We start from the raw sequence: 8,238 nt of genomic DNA on the forward strand, positions 1-8,238 counted from the left end.
ATATTCGCTTGCATACTCGGTGAAAGGTTACACGAGGAACAAGGATGCAATTGTAATACATTTTGGCAGCCTCCGTATTCATACGGTCACACAGCGGAGATGAGGCTGCCGAACTAACATACCAAAGTACCAGTACCAAAGATTTTTGTTTGTGTGTATGTGTGCGCGTGTTGTGATTTAGTTAATGGCTAGGGACCACGAAACGGTGCCACAACTTTTAAAGCATGTCGTACCTTGCCTACATCTAATAAAAAAGAGAAAAAAGGAGGAAAAAAAAAGGGGGGGGGGATAAATTGGGGCCAGCCAAGCAGTACATTTTTCTCAGTCGACGAAGAAAAAACAGAAGAGTAAACAATCCCTCACAAAAGAAAATGCGTAAGAGAGGTCGTTATATCTTATTACATTGCATTACCTAAAAGAGGAATTACCCCCTTTTGAAGGTTAGCGTACACTTTCCTCAAACGGTGACCTTAGATTAAAGAATCTTTCTTTATTTTTTTTTTGTTGTTGTTGCCTTCTTCGTTGGGTAGCCTCATTATTCCTCGCACACGAAAGAACAGAGTGACCCTCCATCTAACCGATTGACCTCGACCTCGCAGTGAGAAGGCGCAGGACATCTCTTCCCTATGTCCGGCCTACAGTACACGCTCGCTGCCTTCCACCATGTTTCGGCTCCGTGTGCACCCGCGAGGCTCACGAGACGCCGAAGCACCGTCGAAGGCAGGAAGCTGCTAGCGCTGGAGGTGCGACAAATGAAACTTCTCTTCCGCTCTCATTCCTGCCATGGCTTGCACTTGACGTCAGTCCGCCCTTCTTTCTGGTGGCAAGATGCGAACGCGCCCCTTTCCCCCAATATGTCTGACCAAGCGACGCCAGTGCAAGCAATGTATATAACGCATGTGCACGTGCTATTGACGCGAGGTGCAATCTGCTTGGGGGGCTTTTGGGGCAACGGCAAATCAACAAAGATTACGGGCCGGTTTGCGCGATTGTTACGCAATCAGTTGGTGGTGGTGGTCTTCGGAACAAAGATATCAGTCGGTGTTCTAAGATATCACCAAGAAAGGAAAACAATGTCAAGGCTGGGGCGTTTACCTTGGCAACGCTTTTTCTTAGAGAAAAAAGTTAAATATTTCGGACAAGTCGACTTTAATAAAAAAAAAAGATAAAACATACCAATCGATTAAATCCTTATGGTACATTCCGAACCCGTTAAAACACAGCTTGTTTCCTATGACAGACTCCATTCCAAATTGTTTACAAGATTTTATGAAATAAGCATCAGGGATTAACTAAGACGCCTTGTGCAACGTAAAATACACAGTCTTGATTAATGGCGGGGATATGCGTGATTCGCACAGTTTCGCGATTGGTAATTGGACTCGCGAACATTTTGTAACAAACCCCCCTGCGCAAAGTAGTGTATGCACAGGCTGCACATCAAGAAGGGGTACCACATTAGAATATCGCCTTGGAATACTGGCGTTTCTGATTACTCGTAGAATAGGTATCAAGGCCCGTCCACAGTTTCACACACCTGCGTTCGACTACGACCAAAAAAATGGATAAGAAAGTACGAAAACAAGGTGGGAAGTTCTAGTGGATCAGTTCGATAATTCCAATAGAGAGCTTTAGGGAACATTTTTTGCACATCACATACTGTACGATAGGGCCGTCCAATACGAACTGCGCATGGGAGAGTCTTCTGCGTTATGGCGCATGCGCAGTTCGTACCGGAGAGCCCATCGTACCACATCGCATGTGCGATAACGGTTCCCTAAAACTCCCTAATTACGATACGATCCGATACGATAGGCGAGTAAAGCCGGCGTCTTTACGCATGCATTGTATGGTTGTCGCGTATTGGTATCGAAGGTGTCGGAACGATCGATTAGAATTCTCCACTGTCCGATGTGAACGAGAAATTTCTTTCCCAGATTTCGATAGCTGCTGGAACTCGCACTACATCCAAACAACCATATCTTTTATACACTTAAAATTTGTGAAGAACGACTGGAAACTGCTGAACACGACATGTCATACCCTGTGGTCAAACTTCCCGCGCACGCTTAGCCACGTCTGCGAGAGCGAGAGAGAGAGAGAAAGAATAATAAAGTATCCGTTTTCCCACTCCCAGATTATGTTTCATCGTCTCTTTAAATGTACTACATATCTTAAACTCTCCGCCAATGACCATACAAAAAAGAAAATAGGCCGTGCGTGAAGAAATTCCGACCTCACACACACACACAGGCAATCTCCGACAAGAAACTATACAACGTTGAAAAGAAGGCGCTCGCAAAGTGATGGGGTCTACACGTGTTGCTCGTTGCACGGCCGGGAGGAAGACTCGTCCGAGAGAAGAAAACCAAGAAAAGAAGATGAGCTCCGCGAAACATGGCCGGGCATCCGTCTCGCACCTGCCCATTACGTCATAATTACGCGCGCAGGATGCAAGCAAGCAAAGTGTGGCGCCCAACCCTTTCGTGCCCAAGCGCAGCACGACGCCGCTCTCCGTAACTTGGCAAACGACCAAGGCTACGGTTCCAGCGAGCCAATCAGCGCGCCGGAGTGGGGGAGAAGAGCGACGTCTGGGATAAGTTGGACACGGCCCCCGAGTTCCTTTTTCCCCCCACTTCTCAAACTGCTTGGTCTAGGCTCTCGCCTCTCTGTACCTTTGGTTAAGGGGTGTCACGTGCCTCGTCTCCCTCGCTCCGAAAAGACCGCAGCGTCTGCTCTTTGCCAAGTTATGCTGAAACGAGGTGTTCACCGTTCAACCCCTAGCTGACAGTGCGGCGGGAGTTAAGCGCTACAGGGACCAATCAATTCCACATCCCAATCGTCACCAGACCCCGCCCTCCGAGTGGTGGTGCGGGTGTGATCACGTGGAGAAAGACAGACGCGTGACTAGCCCAAAGATTACGTAGCTTTTACCCCACTGTCAGCTTAAGGGGTGAACGGGGAGCGGTAGTGGGCAGGTAGTAGGTACTATCCGCCTTCGGGGAAAAGAAAAACCCGAACCGCACTCGGTCGCTGTGTTATGCACGGCATGACCGCCGGGCACGCTTGGCCGTCACACGCGCAACCAGTCGCCCCAGCCAGCAAGGTCACTGACTGTACCCGCCTGGAAGCTGGACGTCACGCAAGGCCACGCACACAGCCTCACTAGCTCGTTTTCACCAGACGTCTGCGGGTTTTTCTTATGTGGGTGTTTGATTGTTTATTATGCGGTGCTCCACGCTGTTAATAGCTGGAGTGTTTAGTCTGGAGCATCCGGACTTCTGTGCATTCTTAAGATTCACGCTGACTCACGCCGCGGAGGATGTTACTGTATTTCCAAGGACGGGACGGGCGGCCGTTCGCTGGGAAAATACCTGGCGCAATGAAGCAAAGTTGCCGTTATTAGAATATTGGTTTGTGCAAAAAAGGCTTGTATTGGCACCTGCCAGACACCAGTTAATCCGTCGCCGCTATTAGAAGGTATGTTTCGTATAAAGAAACACAATGGCGGCACCTCAAACTTTAGTTTCTGAAACGCCGCTATTAGAATATTTGTTTTGTATAAGCGAGCCTAATAGCGCCACCTGTTAAAATCCAGTGTCACGGACGTCGCTATTCGAAGATTTGCTTGTTATGTAAAAGCCACGCTTATAACGGCACTTGTGAAACTGCTGCTTCCACGTGCCGCTTTGAGATTTCATTGTTTGTATAAACAAGCGAACAAATCTGAAGACAAATTTCGTCTATAAAACGCCTAACCGGCTGTTTCACTTTTTTTATTGTTATCTTTCCATTGACAGGGTTTCAGTACGTTCTGGACGAATGTTAACCCAGTTTTTCAACAACAGAAGGCAAGTTTTAGCTGTTTTTGTTTCACTTAAGCAATTTCTGTGACGCATTGGTCTATAACCCGAATAGTTAATAAACACCCTAATGTGGAGCAGACGCGCTTAGGAAACATTTAAAAAAAATTACTATGAACTTAAATTGGAGGTACCTTGGCAATTAAATTCAAATCGCGCTCGCAAAAAAAAAAAAAAAAAAAAAAAAAACTACTGTCAGAAAGGTTTGATTTGACTTTGATTTGCCAGAAATGGCAAATCAAAGTTATATAATAATAGCAGCGAGGTCCTTATTCGGTAAGTGAATTCACCTACTGCCATTTTTTTTTCTTTTGTTAAAATAACAATGAACCGACATAATATCGCAACGGATTACCTTTTTTCGTTTTATAGATTTTCGAGAATTTATTTTTAAAAACTAGTTATTGTAGAAATGATATATCTATCAATTGGGTTTTTTGAAGAGTTTCCAAATATCAGTACGGGTAGTAAACATGGTTTCGAAATTAAGTTGGACACAAAATATAGTCTTAAAAAAAACGTGTAAAACAGGTTTTCTTAATTTTTTTTTTATTTTTTTAAGATTTACAAACGATTTTGTCGACAAAACTGGCATAATGTGTGTTGGGAGGGAATAATCCTTGCAAAAAGCTAAAACAAAACAGAGCAACATAACTATACCACTGAGACAACGAAACATTAATTATTCGAGAATAAAGTAAATATATATGATTAAATTTCGAAAACACCTTTTCGAGTTCACAGAAAAAGTGTTAAATTGGACAAACCAATGTGAAATGTACTCAAAACAAACCTTATATCTTACAAAAGCTTAAGCACAGCCTTACCTTGTCGGTTCTTTTCACCATTTTGATTGCGTAGACAAAATCCGCACCGTGAAGACGCCGTTTTTGCCGAGTTTCGGGCCGGCACACAAAGCAGACGACAAGACGCGGTACGTGCAGTGCAGCAGACGACCACGGAATGAAAGGGACGCCATGGGCTCCGCCATGTTTATATATCCTCGAAACCACGAAGCTTCCGCTCCTGAAGAGCTACTGGTTATCCGTTCTGATGTCATTTACGCTCTCGCTCGTTCCTGAAATGAATGGAGCACGTGGCTTTCCCGCTCGCTCCGTCAACGGGGAAGCAACGATCAACAAAGAGCGTTGGAGGAAAAAGACGCCGCGTCCGTTGCAAGGTTCGCCGGCAACGCGTTAGCGTCTTGCCTGCGCGGAACCAGAATTCCCGCCATTGCAATCGCAGATGCGTCAATTCGCTGTACGCCGGAAGACCAAACGAACGTTATCTGGACGGTATCCTTCGAACGAAATGACGCCAATATTTATTTTCAGTGTCACGGAGGTGGGTGTGCCGTACTCGTGTCGATAAGAGGACATTTTCACATTGATGTTTTGTTTGCGCCTATTCGGGGGCATGGACCAAACAGCAATAAAGCTCGCGTTAAAAACTTCTTCAGGCCACGACCAAAGGTTAAAATCACGTGGAAAACCTGGGCTGCAGTTAACGATAATCCACGGAAAACCCGAGATAAGTCGGTGTTTGTGCCACAGCCCCCTCCCTCCCCCCGCCCCCTTTTTTTCACGATAGTAAGCTGTCAATCATCTTAATCACTGTGTGGTGTGGTCATAACCATTCTAACGGCCGATTGCCTACAGATATTTCAAAACCAAGTGAGCGAAAAATGAAACTACTAGGTTATAGGAAAAGGTTAGTGCATGTATGTGCGCTGACGATGGTTCTTTATCATTATAGTGTCTGTCGATGATTATAACACATACATATATTAGGTTCTGAAAAACAAAAAAACAAAATCAATTTTTTAGGCATTATATTGTTCTTAGGCACAAATTAGTGGTTTTCTTTAAGCACTGAATTATCAAGAAAGATAGTGTTAAACGTTTTGAAAATATATTTTGTTTTACGAAAATACACATTTTGTCTAAACAAACTTTTGTCACAAACGCTTGGATGTTAAGCTCAGTTTATACAAGCTATGAATTATGTCTTGCAGTGTTTTTCAGAGAAGAATATTTTAGAATTTTCTAAAATTTATATTACCACATCAAATTAAAAATAAACAGATAATTCCATAATCACATTATGAAGATAAACGAATATAGGCTTGTGTATAAAGTTGCCACTATTTAACTTCAAGTTTTAATGAAATATTTTGCGTATAATTGATGTCAATTTATAATTTTCGTGTGTGGGCATCGGCGAATAATAACCTCTGAAAAGTCCTTAAGCAATACGAGTGAAAGTGTACCAGTATGAACATATAAAGTGTTTGCGTCATTGCTTTGATTAACCCCATGTTAACGATTGTACTACACTGACCAAAGCGCTTTTCTCACCAAGATATCCGTGGTTTGCGCAACAAGGCTTTTGTTTTTAACAATATTTGTTCTATCTCATTATGTTATTATTTTGATAAACTTGTGAAACATGGTTGTATAGCTCATTTGTATCAACTGATTGTTTTCAACCAGATTATTCAGTGTTCCGTCAAGACTGAGAATAGAAAATATGTCTGTTAATTTTGGAGATGGAGTACTTATTGCAGTTAAAAAAAAATTTTGCGGGCTGTTCCCTGGTGGAATCTTGAACTCAACTGCGAATCTGTCTGGATTGAAATAACTCTCCAAGATAACATTTACTAATTGGCCCTTCATACTTTCCCAGAGTCTTAAAAGAAGGGCACTGAAATCAATTCTGAGATCGTCCTTTTGTGGAGACAACTCAATCTAGACGCTCTAAGCATCCCAACAAACCCGAAATCACAATCGTGCGTAGCTAACTTCCTCATTAAAAGCGTGTCCAAAGATCGCGACACGCCCTTTTTGGGAAGAATTTTTTTCCGAGTGAAGTGGTCGGCGAGTTGCAAGCGATGGCTTCGCCCGCGGAGAAAAAGAAAAGTTTTATCCGAATGTGTACCTATCAAACTCTCTTCGAAACGAGTTATAATAACATCACTCGGAATCCGCGCGTATTGTAGGGCTTTCATTGGTTCACACAATGTAGTCCGCGAGAAAAAAGTGTCCACATGTTTTTCAATTGCCCCGAGATTAATAGGCGGTTTTGTAATATAGGATCTTGTATATGTGAAAACTAACACCTTTCAAACAATAGATCAAAAACGACCTTTTTCGAAAAATGACCTCAATGCCCCTTTAATGTTTCTTTTCTTTTTTTTTTTTTTTTGCTTTTTTGATTAACTGGACAGTTTAGGTGATAAACTGGCCGTAGATCGATATCGTATCCTCATTTCTGACGATTTCAACGCCCGTGATGAAATATAAATTTGAGACATCCTACTTCTGTCGACTGGTATCGCCTTATCTAAGGTGAATGCTCTATTTTCCTTTATTACTTTCCCCTGATTCACACAATAGAATAGTCTCCAAAATTCAGCAGGAATTGTACTGAATATATAGCTTCTGTCAACTGTGTGTATTTCCTGATCCGCTTGTTTCACGTGATCTGCGGCATGTTCTATTTCACGCTTCCTTCAAGCCTGGGTCACATTGTTCACACATCATACTAAAAGGAAGTCTGCAAACTCGAGTCACCGCGATGCCTGTGGTTCGAATGCCGCGTGCCAAGTTTTCTCCTGGAACTCACTGCCATATGCTGCATTCGAAGCACGGATCTCGCGGTGACTCGCGTTCGAATCTCTCTGCGCCGAGAAGTTCGAATGGGCAGAGGGGCAGCAGCAGGCATTCGACGAGCTGAAGCGACGACTCCAGGCTCCTCCGGTTCTTGGACACTTCTATCAGGATGCGGAAACTGAGGTTCACACGGACGCAAGTAACGAAGGACTTGAAGCAATACTGGTTCAAGTGCAAGGAGGCACCGAGCGAGTCATCGCCTACGCCAGTCGGACACTGTCCAAGGCCGAAAGAAATTACTCCACGACTGAAAAAGAGTGTCTTGCGGTCGTCTGGGCAATCACTAAGTTTCACACGTACTTGTACGATAGCCCGTTCCGTGTAGTCACGGACCACCACTCGCTCTGCTGGCTTGCGAACCTCAAGGACCCTTCAGGACGCTTAGCTCGATGGAGTCTTCGCCTACAGGGGTTCAAGATGACCGTGGTCTGAAAGTCAGGCCGCAAGCACATCGACGCCGACTGCCTGTCTAGAGCCCCAGTCGAGACACCACCCGGCAGCAGCGACGGTGATGACGACGACGAGTGTTTCCTGCGCATTGAACAGCGATGACATGGCACGACGTCAACGAGACGACCTTAGCTGCGCTCCCTAATAGAGCACCTGGAAGGTGGGAGTACCCGCGCCCTTCCAGGTGCAGGTGCTTTTATTACTTTCGAATAATTAACTCTATAATTATGAAATTTAAAGAAATGGTTAGAGCT

This window comes from Ixodes scapularis, unplaced genomic scaffold (genome assembly GCF_016920785.2).
Source record: "Ixodes scapularis isolate PalLabHiFi unplaced genomic scaffold, ASM1692078v2 PGA_scaffold8__174_contigs__length_109621045, whole genome shotgun sequence".
In the NCBI taxonomy this organism is placed as follows: Eukaryota; Metazoa; Arthropoda; class Arachnida; order Ixodida; family Ixodidae; genus Ixodes; species Ixodes scapularis.